Source organism: Adelges cooleyi, unplaced genomic scaffold (genome assembly GCF_023614345.1).
Source record: "Adelges cooleyi isolate 19-005CV unplaced genomic scaffold, UGA_ACOO_1.1 ACOO_flye_CR_arks_rails_tigmint_CR_PRNA_651, whole genome shotgun sequence".
Lineage (NCBI taxonomy): Eukaryota > Metazoa > Arthropoda > Insecta > Hemiptera > Adelgidae > Adelges > Adelges cooleyi.
This window is the reverse complement of record NW_026096352.1, coordinates 8,771,212-8,793,676: the sequence shown is the minus strand read 5'-3', so window position 1 is coordinate 8,793,676 and position 22,465 is coordinate 8,771,212. Positions and strand designations below refer to the sequence as shown.

At 34.1% G+C, this 22,465-nt stretch overlaps 1 protein-coding gene across 2 annotated transcripts in view; it reads right to left on the bottom strand.

Annotated features, from left to right (window-relative positions):
* LOC126844259 (hemicentin-2-like) overlaps window positions 1-22,465 on the bottom strand; it is a 261,328-nt gene that overhangs the window by 210,205 nt on the left and 28,658 nt on the right. Inside the window, exon 1 of one of the 2 annotated variants that reach the window (XM_050582306.1) lies at window positions 9,942-9,960. The exons of the other annotated variant lie outside the window; for it this stretch is intronic. The gene's annotated coding sequence lies outside the window, so the exon portion shown is untranslated. Of the gene's footprint in view, window positions 1-9,941; window positions 9,961-22,465 lie in introns of those variants that run through there. 2 annotated transcript variants of the gene reach the window in all.

Here is a 22,465-nt window from a genome sequence, read left to right as displayed (position 1 = left end):
TGAAGCTTATCGTTTTAATTACTTTACAGTGAAATTGCTACAGCACAGGTCATCAAGCTGATACAGCATATTATCCCACTTCCTTTTTTAATAATTTTAACGAATAGCAATTTATTAATTTTGTGGGTGAGATAAAATATTCATAATTTTTCTATTCTATTAAAAAATGTTTTAAATGAAGCTGTGATGACTACCCTTAACGACGCTTATGAATATATTTAAATATACATTTATTATTATTTTGTCGAGGTTGAAAAACGCTACCTGGGATAACGAATTTGCCCATGGTTATGTGTGTACTTGAGCACGACGGTACGCCTTATAATATTTCTATCCACTTTTGTTTTCAACACAACATGTTTAGCCTACAATGATCCATGTTGTTTACAGATAGCGTTAAATACATTTTTAGCTTGTTGTCACGCAATGATGGAGTTCACAGAAAGTCTTAAACGGCAACTCATCGTCGAAGGCACTTACCTGTAACAAAAAATAAAATAAACATGAGTTAGTAATTTGGATTAAGTTGTTTAGCAAAAATAGTACAACGATGAAGAGGTGTTTCGAATGGTTTCTGCGAAATGCTTTTGAATTGAATTATTAACGACAAGTAAAGCAGAGTAGGCAAATAGAATAGTTATGATGGTGAAATTAGTGGCGAAACGCTTTAACTAGGTATATATTTTTCTCTGTCGACGATTACCTATGTAGTTATGCACTAATCGCCCGAGAAGAAGATGTCGTCGCTATTGAACTTTATTGTTAACATATTATACAAGTTTTTCAATTATTATTTTACGGTTCAATTATATTGCGAAATATAATAATTGTTATATAGATATAATCCATCGGGGAGAATATTACGCCGGAAAAGATAACGACTCCCTCGAGAGCCCCACTCGGTATAATAACGCTTTTGTTATTTGTCAGTTTACACAATACGTTTTTTCCTCAAAAACTTTCCAACGCCTTCAACTGGCAAAGGTTATTTTATATTGTATTAAGGGATAATAACCGGCCGACACTAAAACAAAACCGAAAATTGTCTCACCCGACTATAAAGTCGGGTGAGCCACAAGGCCGGCCGAGTCAGTGTCATAAAACCGAGTCTCTTCAAATTGAATTATTTACTTTCAGCATTGGCTTTCGGTAACAATGAAGTCGACTTGTACATAATACACCGTATTAATATACAGTACTTTTTATTTTGGAATGCCCAAATGCATTCGCCCTATACATGTAAAACACGAGTAAACTGGTCGTTCTATCCAAACCTAGAAATTCAACAAACAAAAAACAAATTGTCCTACAGACTGTCTCGACCATTCGTAGCCGGGCGGTCGTTTTATTGAAATCAAAGATTTTCCTCGCTCGAAGTTGGACACGTGTACAGCATATACAAAGGGCAAATTATAAGCTGTTATAAAAAATAAAAACATAAATCCTTCAGGATTTCGCTAGTCGTAGTTACTGCCTTAGCCGTAACTATTCCTAAAGCTTTGTTTTTTTATTATAATATTCCTCTGAAAACCTTCTATAGGACTAAAGTCTAGTTTTATTGAAATTTTGTGTAATACAATTTTAGGCTTTAGCTTTAATGTATACTTGAGAAGATATTTTTTGAATTTTTATATTATTACTGTGTATTTTTTTAAAATTATTGGTTAATATTTTGTGAATTTTTAATCAAGTTCTTTATTGATATGTTTTAATTAATTGTGGAAAATTTCTATTCGTGTTGTATTTAAAATCCATTTACAACTTTATCGTGTGATGCCAACATTTAAAGTATACTTCTACGGATAGAGAATGGGAGAAAATTATAATTATATTTGAAATGTAAGATGGAAGTAGAATGACTGTTTTATCAAATTACAAACATTTATTTGTTTGGGGCAGACAACCCAAAAAAGATGGATCGACGGACATGTTATGTGTGATAAACACATAATGTAATATGTTAAAGCTCTATAATAGTATGAGACTGTATAACATCGGAGTCAACGTTGTCTCTCAAACACCCAACAATACACGACATTCTGTGGTACGCAAGAACCCTTTTATAAATTTTGAGTAGACATCCGAAAACTTTTTTCATAAAATAAGTATCACGTAGCTATACGCCGCTCCGACCTACGTACGGGTCTTGACGATTTAAGCGCATAAAGAAGACACGGGCAAACAATAGCAAAGGTCGTTTTATGCATACTAAAGTTATCATTGCGATAAACTAATTTTCTACAAGGCCGTCAACATCTTTAACGAAGGAGGAAATTACTTTTGCATAACGTGAGAACGTAAGGCAACACATTCCTAATACTATTTTATTCCCATTTCGATGTACTGTTAAAATCATAAAACGCACAAAATATTTTACAAAAATAATATGACGTGTTAAAAGGTAGTCTTTGAACTTCCGTTTGCTATGGTCAAACGTAATATCTTTTAAAGCCCTCCGTATTTTAACATAAAAATGCTCAAAAAATGGATCAAACCTGGTTATATGGTCTCTTGGTTGAGTTACAATTACAATTTACAATTATTATGGTTATTCGATTAAATTTTTTAATGAACATCCAGTTGTACTATATTTAATTGGTATAACAATTGGAGGGAGAGGGAACTTGGTTGTGAAATTTGCACCTAAATGCACCTCAAAAAATATTTCATTCCATAGCTAGTGAGGCTTTTACATTTTTCTTCGCTTTTTGATTGACTGCTTCGTATGGCCACCATTTTTAACTACCGCTCAGTCATCATTTCAGCATTACCATCGTAGGCGACAACGGATAGGCAATCGATACACACGACACGTGTAGGTATATAAAATGTGGAGAAAAAAAACTTTTTAATCTCGCTAATAACTTACGACGCAACCGCTCTCGAAGCGTCGGCGTTTATCACGGCATTCGTCAAAAACTTTTTTTTTACCTCCTCCCCTTTGGTCCGCAGCCGTTTGTTTCAATCGGCCAAATAGTATATACGAACGCGGGGGGGGGGCGTCGAAACTTTGGCCGAACTACCGCCGGGAGTATCGCCCATAAACATCAACAAAAGTCAAAATTTTAGCCACTAATTTAGTAGACCAAGGTCCCGCATACGATCGCAGCACGTGCGATGCCACTATATTATATTGACCCGCAGTGCCGAACTGTGATCGGAATGGATATTGTTAATTTGTCTACTGACCAAGTAGCTGGCCGCCTTAGTCCAGTCGCTTTTACTTACTGTGGTACGCAAGTCCATTGGCGGGGTCTTAGTACAAATTAATTAACGGCTTAATTGACCGTCCTGAGTTTCTCTGAAAAATTGGATTCAGAATCACCTCTTTTAGTTGTCCAGCTAACCCTATTGGCTTTTCTACACCCACCGGTTCTACTAATTACCTATAAAATAGTCCATTATATAACCCGGCTAAGTGTTGCAAGATTCTTCTGATTTTTTTTTCAATGATAATATTCAAACAACTAAAATGGCTTAATAAACAAAACAAAATAGTAGTATTCATTTTTATAGTAGATTTCGCTTGTGCTGTTGTGCCTCACAATCCTTACACCGATGTCTTCATAAAACCTTTGATTTGAAACATTAAACGTTAACAATGAATATAATAATAACAATAATGTTATTATTATAACAATAGAAACTAGTTTCTGGTAAGTCAATATGTCTGACCTGTTAAATATTACCATTTCCCATCAATTTCGAAACAAATATAAATTCTTTATAATATGTTATTCGGCGCGTGTTGTTTGCACACCGAAACCGATCTCGGCGAATATGATTCTGATTCGGGCAAATCATATTCTACAAACACTTTTCCAGGAGTTCTCTCGAGTCTTTCTGATGTATAAATATTGCCAATTTTTTTTTTATTAACTTCTAAAACGCGATATTACTATTCATTTTTCGGTGCGACGAATCGCGTCTGAGATCGTGAAGCGCAGAATTGTATTTATTTCTTTATAGAAAGAAAAAAGTAACGTGTCGGAGGGATTGCAATTTTGAACGCGCACTTAGCAAAAGCATAAGAGGGTAGACAATGCCGACGATAGGACTTATTGTACGTCACTCTGACTCGTGACGGTGATGAATATTTTGCACAAGATTGAAGAGTTCACGATTTACGACCTGATGCAAGGACGAGCGGTTGTGATATTTTTCTATGTCTGTTAAACGTTCGTCGAGGGCAACAAAAAAACAATTATAATACACGGTCCATACAATCGCGTTGAATATAACATTCTTAAACAATATTACACTCTACCCCATCGCAGTAAGCTCAGCCGTAGGTATATTATGTTTGTTTATAACATACAATTAACACATATAAATATATAATATTATTTATTACTTCTTTGGAAGTTTTGGTTTATTTTGAAAAATGCATAATACAGGCACATTTTAACACAATCAAATTCATGACGAAAACATGAAGTACTTCATTTTTGGGTTTATACTATTATTATTGTAATCAGTTGTTTAGTCTGTATATTATATTACTTATGAATTTTGGAAAACCATATAATATAATATATATTAATTACAGAAGTTGATAACACTACCAAACATTATTTTATCAAGCAGGTTTTATCATGTGTTTGTTGTTATACAGTGTTGCCACGTATACAAATTTGTTTTGAGTAATATTAAATACAATATTTAGTTTTTACTTATAATCTGTTGTTATAGAAATATCCAACTGTACATAATTTTGAAATAATGCGCTTACTGTACCTAACCCTATATAAAATATGATTGAAACGTTTCTATTATTATATGTTATTTGATTTTCTGTCAAAATATGATGTTTACAATGATTTTGTGTAAACAAAAATTGCATCAATTTATTTTAAGAGAAAGTGACAAGTTCCGAAGTGGCACACTGATCATCCCGTCGATTAGATGACAACCTACCTTCATAGAGTAACATACCACACCAATAAATAAAAAATTACCTGTTCATGATAACACCAGCTAAGATATTATTATCTGACACGTCTCGGAACCAGACCACTGGACAAAGTTCGAATTTCAAAGCAGATACAATCATGAATAAAAACTAAATATTAGACTGGTCAGATACGTCTAGCCAGATAATTTATTAGCACTTAATATAGTCTGGTGGAGGCACCACTTTTTGTTATAGTAACCCTATTGATAAAGATCTTCAGTTGTTCGTTTTTGCCTTGGGTCTTGCCACGTGTTCATTGCCGATTAGTTGCGCTTTCTTATCACCGATTAGTCACGCAAATTCATAAACAACACATATTTAAAAAAACGCATACTTTGTAATAGTCGATTATGGTATGTAAACGAAAACTGTACTAAGAATTTTAACGGAAGTACAATTTAAACGTTTTGAATCGTGCCAGTCGCCTTTTGTGCTCCGGAGACGATGAGTCACGCTTTCTGAACGCTCATACACTCAAGTATATTAGTAAGATAATTATTGATAAAAGGTTCACGTTATAACGTACCTGCTCGTCGAAACCTGCCGGCTTTTATTTAATATCAAAATGTTTTTTTAATGAAAATTAAATTTTCAAATAGTTTTAAAAGCCTGTCCGACTCTTTTGAAGGGTTTTCGCGGGTCTCGTCTTATCGGTTGAAAGCGCGTCAAACGTTGTCAAGTTGTCCCGAAGACTACCTTTGACATTGTATTGACCCACGTGCCAGTCAAACTACCGACTTGGGAGAGTATCGAAAATCTCCACACGTAAAGAATTATTACCAGTTTTGATTTTAGACTTACAGCATTAAAAGTGTTCAAGCGCAGCGTTTGATGAGACAACTAGTACGAAGTTCTAATAGTTCATTAAGATAAATAATAGCTGACAGAATAGCTTGCTGTCATCGCAGTTTGTTTAAAACTTGTTCAAGTAATAAAAAAAGAATCTATCCATCAAGAAATATCAATTTTTAACATAATATTAAGTTATATATTGTATATATGGAATACAGGCTATTACAAAAATAAAACATAATAGTTAAAATATTATACATATTATACTTATAATTTAAAATATAATTTTGAAATCTATTAGGTTTTTTGTGTTTTCTTATTTGTTTTTGACAATTTTGAAAAATAAAAAATGGGCTCCTTAAAGGCTGACAATTTGTACATTTCATAATCCCATAAGTCAATAACGTCATTTTTTTTAGTTTTAAAAATTATTTTTTGTCAATACACGAAATGTTTATCCAAATAGTGAAATAAATAATTACATATGTAATTTTGTTGTGTCTGTTAAACGAAATGTTATTTTATTAATTGTTAATACCTAAGATTTTGTCTATTTAATGTTTTAATTTTTTAGTGATTTTGCCCTTCCCTGATATAATTTTAGTACAATTTTAATTTGTGTTTTTAAAATATGCAACATTTTACTGTAATTTTGGGTTAAAGCAGGTTCGATAATATTAATACTTAATTAGGTATAAATATTATTTCACTATTATCGTTAATACTTATATTTAACAAAATATTTACTTTTCTAGAAATGGAATTATTATGAACTTAAAATCACTGTATGATCGAAGTTCGTGGAATTATATAAAAAGAATAATTTATTTGTGTAGTTCTTTATAAGGTATAATTAGGTACAAACTGTGTTATAATATTTGCCAACTTATCGACACGTTTCACCGATAATGTACTATAATTATTAGGAACACATTGTTTTAGAAAAATCTGCAGTTTCCGAATTTGTCGAAGTGTAACATTATGATATAATATTATACTTAGATATTGAAGATGTATTCAATAAAAAAAATAGCTACAGCGGTGGCGATTGAACTACATAGGTTTCAAATATTTTATACAATTAATTGGACGCAGGTGAGTTTATTTTCGAAATTTTGATAACGGGCCAGCCAACCATGTGCATGTACGGATCACGCCCAATACGTCATTGATACTAATGGACTCTGGACACGGCTTGTGTAATGAAATTCTACGAAAATAATATTAATATTATTAAAATATTATGACAAATTACTGCCATCGACGTCGCCACGGCCGCTATCGCTCTTAGACACGGCCGCCGTCGATATACCGGATAATAATAACAAGCGCACGCTATACCGAACACCGTACAGCGTTATGATGATATTGAGATATTATTTTTTAATTCGAAAAAACCAAAGCCGTCGGCCATTTATTATCCTGCGACTACCGAGAAGTGACCGATAATCTGTGAATACGCTTACGCGCCGATATTATACCATATTATAATAATACACAATATCCCATCAGATGATAAAATCCTAAGGTTTGCACCGTCACCGCAAAATTCGCCCGAGAACGAATATACCTATAGTGCTTAATAAAACCAAAGACAATCGTCGATAATGATTATAAAAAAAATACCCGAAAATTATGTACAATATTAATTCTTTTTTAAAAAAAGTCACTGTTCAATGTCCAGGCAACAATAATATTGCTTTTATAATAATAATTGTTTTTTTACCGAAGCAAATTATCCAATATAGCTTATATTGTACCATTTAGTCAATGTCCGGTTTCATGAGCACCAATTTTTTAAAGACAATCGTTTAGGCAATGTTTTGTTTAGACTGTAAGCCGATTTCTGTTTAACTGTAATAAGACCCAATAAATAAAACGGCGCATTAATTGTTAGTAATCTAGTTTGGTGTCATGTTTCTTTCTCTTCGGATGTTCCAGTCATTAAGACCATACCGCCAAACAAAGTCCTCTCTCTTTCTCCCTATCTTCTGCTATCTTCCGCTGCATGCTAGGTTCCACTTTATTTCGAAGACGGTCTAGTTTCTTGTCGATGCTTCTACTCGTTGGTTATACTTACTAACGACCGTCGCGCATGTCCTGCCCAAATCATTCTCTCTTTGAGAATTCTTTTATAATATCCGATCTTCGAAAGAGTTCATTTAGTTCATCATTATGTCTCTTTCTATATTCTCCCAAATGGATGTCAGGACACAAGGGTCTCCTTTAATATGGTTGTGTGGCTAAGTCGGTGAATGGAATCGTATGCATTTTTGAGATCCACAAATAATACACATACAGTTTCATTAAATTCCCAAGATTTTTGATTATATGTCATGTAAGTACATGATATATACCTGTCTAGTATGTTTTACGAGAATATTCCAGAATCATTGTCCCTGAAGATTATATTTTATAAGTCTCAATACGTTTTTTGTTTCCTATGTCCATCGAATGGTATACACATTACAGTTCATTGATCTTATAATGGTTTGTTTCATCAGATAATCGTGCAGTAAAGCTGCTAAAAATGTAAACGGCTCATAACGTTGATTTGTAGTACGCACATTATTCCACAACAGCTATATTCGGCAGTTAGGGGAAAACGCACTCACCGTCGACTTGTACAAATATTAATAAGTGCAATAGAATTGCACTAATACTCGACCCTAATTATTTTGTAAAATCTAGTTGCTGGTCTCCAAACACAGCAGCAGCTGTACAGTGTACTCTATAGCTGTACTACAACAAGATATATGCAAAATACAAATGAAAAACCGCCGTTTTACATGGAATCTATGGGTTAATAGTATATGCACGGTGTCAAGGGTTTTTATACTCTCTCTTTTGTTTTGTTTTTTTTTTTACGAACAACAAAAAAGTCCTTTTTTATGTCACCCCTCGCAGTGTACTTGCGAAGTAGATAGACCCGGCGACGGTAGCATAGAAGGGCACTAGCCTGCGACGGAGAGGGGGAAAGGCATAATAATTATAATAATAGAGGAACGGACAAAAAGAACATTCAGAGTGAACGAACGAGAGAGAGCGTTTCGTCATCGCGTAATCATCATATTGGAGACGAACACCGAAAAACAAAACAAAACAAAAAATACCAAAAAATAAAACAATGAAACCCGCAAGAGAAAATTAATGAACTACATGCCATCACCACTCTTACATTATAATAAGTACTGCACCGCGGTCGTCCAAGATATTAAAGCAACGCGTCTTAATCACAAGCGGAGCACGTGTACACGTTATATACTACATTGTCTAAGAGAGACCCGTCGAAGGGTTCCGGACGGTTCTGGATCTTCTTTTATTATAATATATACCCTGAACGTTTTGTTTTTTTTTAAGTTGCCTACCGTGATAATAATATTATGTTACGGGGGAGTGTATTTTTTATTTCTCTCCCTTTCTCTGTCTCTCTGGGTCGCCGTCGGTTTTGGGGCCCTTTACAGTTAGTATAATATTGTGTATAGGGTATGCATTTTTTTTTTTGACGTGTCACGATGTTTAATGATCGAGCATCTTCAAGAACACGGCGGCTGTATAAGTTTATATTGGATTGCTGCGCGACGGGTGTTTCTTACGACGTGCTAACACGTTACAAGTCACCCAACACATGAGTGTATGCCTACCTATACCTACTATAGCTACTATACCGATAGCAAACCGAGTATAAGAAGAGAGTTTAAGGGGGCGGGTAGGAATCTAGCGTCGGGTATTTATATTATTTGTGTCCGGCGAAAAGTTTCCGGATACAATTCGGTTTTCGTGTCGGACCGAAACGTTTTTATTTTGTTTTCATACGATATTATTTTATTTTTCCTCCAAGCCGGTATATAATAATGCTCTACCCGGTGTCGCCGCTGCTCTGAAAATGTAATCGTTTTTACAGACATAAATGTTCTCGCAACGCTATCGCGACCAACGCTACCGCCGGCGGAAGTTTAATATTAATAAAACATTCGGACCAAAGTTTCTTTCTACTACGCAACAATGGGTTGCTTCAGTGGAAAATAAGTAAAAATAATAATAATAATATTACAAAAAAAAATGTGTATAAAACTAAAAACAAAACTACAGCAATTCCCGAACGCCCATCGGTTACAATAATAGTAATAATAATAATAAGAATATAACTGCGAGTAGTATCTACAAGTAAAATATATTATAAAAAAAACAATACCTTCTCAGCTCCGCATTGAAGCTGAAATTTTCCACGCGATGAGTTTTTTTTTTGCTCCTCTGTATCAAAGTTGATTGGTTTAATACTGTTAGTTTACCTTTATTATAGCCCTATATTTAATTTAATTTATATATCATAAACAAATCTTTAAGGAAAGTTATGTACAAGTCCATTGTAGTATACTTTCCAGTGTTTAATTACAGTATATGACTCACTCATTTTTTTTCATTCGTAAATAAAAATACAATTAAAGCGAGCATTATTCAAAATATTTTTGTAAAAATTTTAACTTTATGTATCAAATGAACTCGCGAAACCAACAGTATAAAATATACAATTATATTAAAACAAACAAGAAAAATATTCAGCTGCAATTATTTGCACTAATTGAAGTATATATACATATGATATATTAGGCACACTATATCAATATTTTAATTAAACCAGAGCGTGTGCACACTTTAATAAAATTATGTTTTACAAATTACAATATAGGTACATCAATACACAGTAACTCACTGTGATGTATCTACCTAATACAAATAATTCAATACAGTTTACACAAAGGATTATGATGTAATAATATAGAAGGGTCGAGGAGACTCAGCGGATCAAAAACGATTCTAAATTAATTAGTCAATCGACTTGGAGCGATAGGGTATATAATAGGATGATACGTCAAAAATGAGCCACGACTTTTTAATTAATTTAATACCTATCTATTAATAAATTATAACAAAAATAAATGTTGCTGTATTCAGTAGTCACAAATGGTAAAAAAAACAAACATTGAGAGATTTATAATTTTATTAAGTATTTTATGAAAAAGACGGGTATTTCCATTGAGTGTGTACAAACGAGTTGACTTTTTATTAGGGATCAGGAAAAAGAGATTATACGGGGTGATTCACCCTGTATTTTTATGCCACGGTCCTTTCAAACAATTACAATTGAATATCTTGAGCATTTCATCATCTAAATCACTTAAGTAGCTCAGAGTAGTTTATATTACATAACTTTAATGGAACCGAGTCAGTAGTCATTTGAATACCTTAACGACTTAGGTTACCCGGTACCAACCATTTAGGATGATGTTAAATGTTAATCTAAGTTATTGTCTACTCAGCATTTTGATTGCAATGTTCTGTCGAAATTATATTGCTACTAATTGGACTTTTGTCATAGTAATAAATATATTTAATTTCAAACCTTTAAAATCGTTGTTTTTGGGCTCATCTTATGTTCGCTTAGGTTTATTTTTTTGTTGAATAATTTAAACGCTAGACAATTATAGTAGATACCTACATTATGTATCAAATTTAGATCCAGCTGTTGTCTTTAATAAAAACAGAGATAAACATTTTATAAGGTGACACGGGCATGTAGTTTATTATCTCGAAATTATTATTATATATTACTAATGCGATTGAAGCGCGACATAATTTTCGATTAAAATATGTAATTATTCCGTTAATTCGAAAACCGTTTGTAAAATACACAGGTTGCACGCAATACATTATGCTTACTTATGAGTGGGTGATGTAATCGTTACCGCGGTCGGGTGAGCAAATAAAATAACGTCATGTGTTTTATTAACCGTCGGTTGTACGTTGTGTAGTACTACCTATTCATAATGATGGCAAAACGGAGATATACCGGCCAGGGGAGGTATTGTGTCACAGGACCGTACCTCTAACCGTAACTCTTTCGCGTAAAATGCATTGCATTTGCGTTAATAATATTATAAATTTCGAATTATTCGTCTAGTGATGCGTGCACCGGATAATGATTTAATTCCGAACACAGTGTATCATCAGTCCGATTTGGGGTTTAATCGCCGCGTGTTGTTGATGAGATTATGCAGAAATACCGCTGGAACGGGCACACTTGTAAACGCAACCGGAAAACGCTCTGTACGTAGGTACAGCAATTCTATTGGACGTGTAATACTAATATTGTATGCCAATACACTTCACATATCAAAAACTAGTATAAAACTAGGTATACTAGCAAGAAAAGACACATGGGCTACACTCGCTTAGCGTCTCTTCGACCGATACTCTTAATGGGATGTTTTACATCCTATAAAATTCAATATCGTTTTGTTTTATTCTTGGAATAATTTCTTGACCGTTTAAACGAATTTTTTGCCTTTTCAATTATCTAGCGTAGTCAATTTTATACCTCGGTTTAATAATCATACAGTTTAAACACCTGAGTGTAATGTGTAAAGGATTAGATATTATCATAATGGTTACCGTAGTTAGTTTCACCGAGTTATTTCATTTAATCGGTTAAACAATACAATAATTAATAGTATTAACTATTGTACAACGGAGGCCTCGCGCAGCTGTTACCTTTTAAACGATTTCGCAAATCTTAATCGACACATTGGCCATTGCAATGGCTCTTACCATTGATTTTAACCAACTCTATTACTCTATAGGAACGCTCCTATAGTCGGAAAAATAGTTGGACGACACCGTATGTTAACTCTTTTGTCAAATTCAGCGTGTATAAATTAGTTTATAAACGTGAAATAACAATTTTCAAAAATAATCACTCGTTATAAATTACCGAATAACTAATGCCTACACTAGCCGATCTTGGCCAATCCGAATGATTATTGAGTTTGTGATTTTAACATGTCATTCAGTTAAAAACGAAAATATTTTCTTGGTTTTTTTTTTGTGCTACAGTCTATTAACGACAGTCTAAATAAAACGCATTTGCTACTGAAACGAAACGAGTCCGCTCTCGTTAAGTACCGATAAGGATTACGACCGTATGTATATATATTTAAGGGATAACTGAGAAGAGTATTGGACCGTAATATTAATATGTATTTAAAAAAAAAAGTACCTCTATAGAGTTTATTTTTTGCCGCCAGTCACTTTTACCGCGGTCGATTTAACGCGTTTTATTTCTTTACACCCCCGCCCCCCCCCCCTCAACGGCTCTTACCTCTACTTGTCCACCAAACACTGTATAATAATAGTAATACTAATAATATGCCCCCGTGAGTTAATTATTAGCGTCTGGCCCATTACGACGTACCGGACGGATCTGTAAATGCAATGACAGTATTATAATATTAGATACTATTGCACCGATCGGTGTCGGGTGGTTTTTTATAAATTATATTAAAAAAGCGTCGCCGTCAATATTATGATTAATAATTTTATTTTTCTTTGCTTTTAATCAACCGATGGGACTACTCGGGGGGACACGCACACAGCTGTTACTGCGCCTCAGGAGGGCAGAACACATTCGTCTGGCGAGCCTTTGACAATTGGAGAATGGTTAGTTTACGTTGGTACAGACGATTTCCGAGGCGACGTTCTGGACGTGCGGAAATTAAATTCTCTGGACCGTGAATCTATAATATATTATAGAGGAATAATTCACAAAACGCTCAACATATACTAATAATAATTAGGTTCACTGCGGCACAAAAGTGTAAAACGTCGCTACGTTGTACAGCGTGTATATATTTAATTAATTGTTAACAGCGGGAAACGACAATAATCATTTGATGTTATTCATTTACTTTTACTGAGATAACTATACATAATATACCTACCTAACACATTGAACTCCGCATTACGGTTAAAATGGTTCAATGTTAACATGGATCAAATAAATATATAATTGTCGTTTGTGACTCGAAGCATTGGTAAAAATTATATTAATTACAATAAAAATACTTATTATCGCTGTTTCTCTCTCTGTAATGTTCAATCTGTATTAGTTTGCCGTCAACGCTGGCATCCTGGCAATGGAGATTTATATAGTTTCCCGTTGCCAATATTGTTCAACCAAATGTTTGTAACAATTCAAATTAACGAATGTTTTTTTTAAGGTTTTTTAGTAAGAGGATCTAAAATAACGGAAAGAGTAAAAAGAGTAAAAAAAAAAGTTAGAATAAGAAGCTATCATACATAATACCATCACAACTCGCGTTCTTTATATAGCTTTTATTAGCCTGACGGGTCAAAACTACTTGCTGATTTTGTAGGCTTTTCAAAGGTATCACATTATATATTGTAATTTATACAAAGAATATTTTGGTCGGTAGGTATACAACTGATTTGCAGTGCTTTGCTTATGCTTTTAACTGTGCAAATACTTTTATCTAGCGTCTAGTCAATTATTGGCGACTTGCTAAACAACAAAATCTGTATTCGTTTTATAAGAGTTTTTTTTATGTTTTAATGGAAATGTATCCCACCCGTCGCATTGTTATTTTTGTAATCGATATAATACAAATTATCGTTTTTTGCAAATTGTCAATGTTCTTATAATGTAATATTTGTATAATATATTGTTTTATAATAACCGTATAGCCCTCTATACTTCAAGAGGTAAGCTAGACATGAATAATTGTTATTTAAATTTGATTCAGCCAAGTCAAAATAAAATGATTGAATTCCCGGGACGACGTATTCGAATTGCCCGAAACACAATAAAAATGAACTCATCATATTCAACAACTGCAAATTATTGCGGTGGTACCTAACGTGTGCTAAAGACACTCGGAGAAGACAAGGGTGGACAAAGAGACCGAGGACTTGGTAGACTTTTGAAGAAAAATTGAATTTTGTAATAAGATCAGAACGAAGAAGAATAAGAAAAAAAATATATTTAAATGGACGAATAAGAAAATGTCGACCTTTATAGTACATTTGACCGAGTAATTTTGTTTTAGTAGAGAATTAAATACTATTTTTTTTTAAATAAAATAATGACGTCTTAAAGATAAATTACATCTATATGAATTATTTAATGAATTTCCGAAGGGGACACGTGACCAGGTTGCTTCTTGGACTATGGTATTGGCTATAGCTATAGTTGATGAAATGATAATATAAACGTACAGAATAGTAACAACTCATTTTTTAAATAGTTTAATACATTTTTAATTGGTTTCTTTTTAAATTAAGTAACCTACTGAAGAGGCTTAAATCAATACTAAAACGATTAAAGCTACCAAATTCCATGTTAGGGTTAGCTGATAAACCAACAATTATTTGAATAAAATGTTAATTTAAAAAAAATAAATCTATAATACACACAGATCCCTTGTCCGGGGTATGTATTTTCTAAGATCCGACAAATAAATATTCTATTGGGTTGCCACATTCGGTTAAAGTTTAACACTTCTGCTTGCTTTTTGCGTTTTACAAGAAAAAAAACACATTCCGTTTAATAAGACGCGCGTAGCGTTCTGGTTTATTCAACATTCGGTTTGTACAGATTTTATTGTTTATCATTTGTATTCTAGTCTCGTCCGACTACATTATGCTCTAGGCCAAAAATGCGTTGCTCTGTAGACATTTAAAAAATAAATTTAAAAAAAAAACCAAACGAATTCGCAAAACCGTATTAGCTGAACGTTGACCTATTTTAATATTCATTAAACTCTCACGTATTCTATCCAAGGGTGCACACAGGGAGGGAGAGGGAGGATCAATTCCCCTCCTAGCTTCTCTAAAAGTTAAAAAAATGTATATCCAATATCCCAAATTTGAAAAATCTGTTACAAAATCATTAGCCCCCCCCCTCCATGAATTTTCATCGGTGAGCGCCCTTGCATCTATCCTTATGTTATATAAATATAGTTGGTTTAATGAGTCTGCTCGAAATGACTGAATTAATGACAAAAAAAAAATCTTGTCAATAATTGTTCAGATTGGAGATGTTATTGTTTTCATTTATGACAGTAATTTATTCGGCTGTAAACAAAGAACAACTCTTGTCGAGATCGACCTTGTTTTAATGAATGAAAATATATAATTTGACAAGTCGACAGTTGTTGACATTTCATTATCACTATTAACTTGCTGCGGTGTTAAAAAAGGGTAATGGGTCTTTTGCGCTATGTTTCCGGAGCACGATATCTTATAAAGTCTTGCAACATCAGCGATTCATTCGCAGCAGACAAGGTACAATATGCGCGTCTTGTTCTTGAAAATCGTAGAAAGTAATAAAATAAATCCTATCAATTGTAACGGTTTAACAGAAACAGATTTATTTAAATCTATTATGCTGATTCAATCAAATCAAACGCATCTCGGCTCTCGATTGCTTTATATATTTGTAGCTCATTTCTGTCGGTTAATATTAATTATTGACGTCTGATGCACTGATATGCGCTTAAACACGAATAATTGCACTGCAATCGTTGCCAAAGAATATAATACAATACTAATAAATAAACCTGCTACCTATCGATCACAGATTCGTGCCCAAGTGTACCGTGTTGCCTCAGACGGCAGTTTTTTTTAGAAGGGACGAGATGGGGCGTTGCAACATATTGTTAAATAGTCATTGCCTTCGTTAAACAATATAATATTCTACAGTACGTTCCAAAACGACTATCTCAGTTTCTCTTTATAGAAATAGTGTTGTCATTTTTTGATAAACTATATTTTAAGTTTTAAAAACGTCTATTTTTGGTATATTTGTTTCGTTTCAAAGCTAATCGATTGCTCAGAAAATATCGTTTTTTTTGGGATGATAGGTATTACTGAGAGAAAAATAATTTTGGAACATATAGTACCCGATTCTAGATTTCGGATGGTGTTTTTTTAAGTCGTACCAAGTGAATTCGACCGTATGTTTGACGACGTGAGTTTTGACAACGGCTGTGTCGTTTAACCGACTCGATTGGAACGACCGTAAAAAAAAAACATTCCGCGTTACATTTAATGGTCACATTGATCGCCATAAACTGCAAATAATATATGTGTCCAAAAATACTGTTTAAAGATATTATATTTAAAAAAAAATCATAACATGTAATTTGCGCCATGTCTAAAATTCAATTGAAGGTGAATCTGCCCCAAGATAGGTATCTATTTTTTATGTTGTCTTGTCTATGATTAACATTCATTATTTTATCAATTTACATACAACTGAATGGTATGCATTTGTATTAAAATTCCAACTAGTGTTCCGGTACTTGTTTAAACAGCGTTTGCCAAAATTACAATATACTAATACACTGATGCCAGTATAGTTTGTTTTGCAACCAATTGTGGTTAGAGTTCTCTATACCAGAATGCGTTACAAGTTACAACTATAGTTGTTGTTGTAGTTAATAAGAATGGCTGCAGAGTTTAGACTCTTTAAAACTCTTTTACCTCCCACGGAATTTGAATTAAAAAAATTCATTGGAGAACTACGCTCGATTAGTTGTGAAAGACTTTGAGAGCTTAAAACGATTTTAAGTATTTAAAAAAGATTTTTGGAAGACGTTAAAATGTGTAATACGTTACTTACGATAACTCGTTTTATCCACAGTTAGCCCATTTGGCACTAAGTCACGGGTATAACGCAGTCTCTGCTCCGTGACTAAGATTTTTATGTATGCCATATATATTAAGCAGTTCGCCGTCGGTGAATCACCTCGTAAGAGCGAGGTAAACAGTCGCATAACTCACAATAATATCATTTTAGAACATTTGAACGGCAGTTTTTAATCGAAACCCGGTGTTCCGGATAACGATAATTTGCTATTCTGCGCGTTTGGAGTCGTTTTTATGGTCAATAGTCGATGAAAATCAACAATTATTATTGTCTTTATTATGCACGTATTATTTTGATCTCAAACGATGCCGCGACAATGCCGGCTGTGCTGAACGCATAGACAATAATTTATAATAATAATAATAAACAAAATTATGTTTCGAACAGCTCAGATGATGACGATGACCCCAAACGCCTGTACGCCATAGGCGGGCGCAGAGCCCATTATACATTATGATCAACCGGCAAAAGTAAAAATATGCATTTTGACCGCAATCGTAATGCTTTTTTTTTAAGACATTTTTTGTTGTAAATATAATTTTAAATAACTTACGCTCTCCTCGACAAACCGTGTAAATCGCGGTCCATTATTACAGGTGGGGAAGTACAGACCATTAATATGACCGTTGCCCGATTTATAATTGCGATTAATTCGCCTGGCCGTCAGTGGTTGTCAAGGGCAAACATTATACATGAATTATTGTAGTGCTTGCCATCAAATTTTTATCGATGGTCGTCACCGTCCGACATAATAATAACAAATTTATTATCATTATAATATACGTTTATAAAACACTAAGTTTATGGCCGTTCCAGGTGTTTTGCAGGCGGGTCGTAAGGACGCCCGACCTTACCTTTTTGTCACGATATTATACTGGACGTGTATATCCAAGCTATGCGGTGGTCATAAAACTAGTACTCTATATATTATATATATGTGTGTGTTGTGCAGCTGATCGATATTGCATTCAAAAAAATTATACTTTAAATTGTGGTTGTTCTATCCAAAAACACTTGCACATAATACAGCGAAACAGATACTGCTAGACGGCTTGTTAAAAAAGGTTTGCATTTTTGTAATATCGTTATTTGAACGATTAATATTCAAATTGATTACGGCTGTCTAACGGTTTCTTGGAAGAAAACTGAAACACAAAATTAAGAATTCACAAAGATCCTGTGAATGCTAAAACTTTTTATTTTTTCGAAACCTAGCGTTCCATATGGAATAAGGATGAAAACCATCGACGTTATATATTATTCGGCGTGCTTGCATTTTATAGGTATAAACCAACGCAGTAGCCGATTAAAAATTTCGCGTTTACGTTTTTCCACGGACGACACATAATATTATTTCATAGGACGGCGGCCATGAAGGTGGATGGATTAAATTAACCCTAAACATCGTTGGAGTATAATAAACAGCTTTAATTTCACCAGCGGCGCACTGCGGTCGCACTTTGCCGTCGGCTCTCTAATGACAAGACTACCTCCTCGCCATAGTCAAGAAAAAAAAACAAACCCTTATCCCGGCGTAGTTGTGTGAACATTATGAAAGCCACATGCGTTACTCTCGGTAGACTTTATCGCAGGTCGAGCTAGTAAATTTTCGCTTTCTAATTTTGTCGGCATTTCAAAAAGTTAAACCTCCACTCAGGGGCATTTACCTACCCGTCCCGACCGAGGCACTGCTGGCGACCACCAGTGGCATATTTGTGCCGGTACCCGTTTCAGTGTTGCTTGTTTCTTCTTTACAAGCCTTTGTCGTTACCGATTTTACGCTCACTAACATGTACACAGGAACTTGGATCTACAGACTTGAAAAACTACAGTCTGTCATAATCCCATTATTGCCGTGGTCGATTTTCGTGTACATGAAACGCCTTTCAGTGTTTAAAAACATTGTTGCCTAGCACATTCTGTAAACGAAATTCTATTTAAACACCGGTTAATGCTTCGCAAAAGTGCCCGGCTAATCCTGGTGGCGCTAACGAAGGTGAGCTAAGCCGAACAGGAGAGACGGTTGGCGATCGAAATGGTTTTGGGCTTAAGTCGACACGGCCGGCAGCGAGAGGCGATTGCGTTAACGTTTTGCAGAAGGGCGAACGAGGCGCTAAGTAGTTTTTAATTACCAGCCGACACTGCCCAGGTGGTTGATTGCTCGAACCCAGGGGGAGGGTTATGATATTATTAGCTCGCGTTGTTGTTATTAGAGCCGACGTCGCTTAGTTTATTACTATAGCAACAAAACGACCAAATTGTAACACCTAAGCTAAAAATTCACAAAACGATGAAACCCGAATATTGCATTGTAGCCATTTGTCAAACAAACCGCAATCGAGCCAAAGTGATTAAACACCCTGAATAGCAAGAGAAATCCGCATCATTCACACGGCAAGACCGTTCTGACATAAATACTCATATAATAAGGCGTTAACTTATTAACGACTAGCGACTAGCTAAAGTCATACCAAACAAATCTGGTTTCAGTTTAATATCATACTATACAAAGTTAAGTTGGTAATACTTGGTATGGTAGAGATGTATGACTCTTCAGTAATAGCACAAGATCTGTCTACCTAACAAATTATGTCGAGAAATAATTCAAAACACCATCAACGATTGATCGCACAGGGTTCTTTAGCCATGACAGTAACTTGTGTTGTAATTTTTAGCATATTAATATTTCCATAAAAAACCATAGTCGTCTTTGAAAATGTGTAGACTTTTTAAGGTTATCACAAATTGGTATTTCAGCTTTGATGTGAACCTGAAAAGGTATTTTTTGTTATGCTCAACATAACGACAGAGGAATTCGGTTATATTATAATACATTCCTCAATCTACAAGGATTCTAATCCAGTAACCAGTATTAACATTTTACATTTAATACTCATGTTAACACTTATCTTGTTCAGACTTTTAATACATTTAAAGCATTGTAGTCGTTACTATATTATATGCATTGCAAATAATAAAATATAATATAATATTGATTACTGCATAATTGTTTGGATTTTACTTTTTTAAGTTACTTGAAAGAAAATCCAACCCTATTTTGCAGACAACAAAAACTATGTGAAATATTATAACATAATATATATAATTATGATGTTCACAGCGGGCCGTAAATATTTTGGTAACACACAGCGAAAATAAATCAACCAAAGTGCAACTGACAGAATTTTCGTATCAAAATTATGTAAACAGAAATGTCAAGACATTTTGGAAGTTTGTTTCCGGCTTTGTAAAAAAAACAACTTTTGATACGTGTAACTTTCTATGACATTCGATTTGCTTATAGACTACACGATTATAATAATTGAGAATAATAAAATAAATATCCACCAAAGTGCCAAACAATGGACATTGGCATGGTGTTTATTTCAAACACTGTCATTTAAAAAAATCAATTCTTCTGATGCTATTACTAGGTCCAGTCCATATTATAACCTTTCTCAATGGTAATTTGTTATATTTAAATCAATAAAAGTCCAATACGTTTTAAATAAAAAAAACTTTAAAATTAATTATACAATATAAATAATAGTGATTGTTTCTTTATTGCAAAACTAAATAATCAGTTCTGTATACTGCACATAGGTATTTAAGTATCATAATAATATAAAACTCATTTCTTCAGCCAGAACATGACAATTTAGCCGTAACTTTACATTTCTACTGATTGCACTGATTAAAATAAAAAAAAAACCTAAAAAGATGAAAAATGTAAATAAAGACGTTTAAAAACTACTTAGTATCCTACCTATCCTAATTATCCTGTCTTAGTTATAAGACCTTTTTAAAAAAGTGCATTAAATATAATAATAATATTAATATAATATAATTTTGATAGATGATTTTTGCATTTTTTCAGCATAGTGTAACAAAACCTGAAACAACAATGATTATTATAACGACGATCAACCACAATCGTCGGATCCGATCTTTCGGCCATCATTATAATATGTATGTGTTTCCACGGCAAGGGTCTAAAACATATTATAAGTACAAAAGTAATAAGCATTGATTGTCGGCGATGAACGCGAAACATAAACCGAATTCGAGTATTCTTGGTCAACGCGGTTTTTTATAGAAAACATGAAACGAGACCCGGTAAACTCGGCCGTCGATAAGAAGGGGTGGGCAGGAATATGGTTGATAGAGAGCTAAAAAGTCGCTCGAAGGGGTGGCAAACGATCAGGTCTGTGGCGGTAAAGGTAAAGCGGTGGCAAATAAATCACAGGCGGCGGAGGCCGGGACCCGTGACCGTTTGGTACGTGACAATTTGTCGGAATCGTCAGCGATTTGTTCCGCTGGGTGCTCGCACACAATCCTTTTTCATACACATTACATGGCTAGCATCTCCTATGCCTTGCCTTGCCTTGCTCTGCCCTGCCCTACCCGGTCCGGCTCGTTTGTTTATCCGGCCTTTCGTTTATTTATTTATCCACCGCCGCGAACGGTGGCGACATTTCCCCAAAGGCTTGTCGACCCCGCCGCGGTTAGTACATTGTTTTTTTTTTTATTTATTTTTTACATCTCGGTCGGTTCTCACGCCACAATCCGGCTCTAATACATCTATAGTGCGAGACGATTATTGTCGGATCAGTTTAGCTTGCAGACGGTTAAAAGTCAACGTTTTGTGAGTTTTAAGATAAACCCACGGTTCAACGACCGACTATATATTATATTATGCATTGTCCACGCAGAATCCAATTATTATGGTGTCGTGTGTCCGACCACAGGTTTCAATATAACTTTGTGCCGGTTTCGATCAATTTACTTTAAACTGATTCATGCGCCTCACCCCGTGGGCTTCTGGTATTGACATTGTAATTAATTCCCAATACCTGGATAGAATGTGCGGCTAAATTCAAAAAGCATTTCAAAGAATAAACTTTATCGTTGTATGTGTTAACACTCTTATGTTATAATTTATAAATAAGAGACAATACACATAGGTTTTACTCATTTTATCTTTAATGTAACGCACACAGCATTAATAGTGTATTTTAATAACATTTCATTTAAATAAGATAATGCTTTACACGTTTTTTCAACACCGTCAAACAAATATTGTATAATATTTTCCACCAACAAAACAAGGATTAAAACTCTGAGGATAAGATTAAAATGAATTTCAAGATATGTTTTCCAGTTCCGTCCGCTTGCTGTGTAAAAATGACAATTTATGTAAAAGTATTATTTTA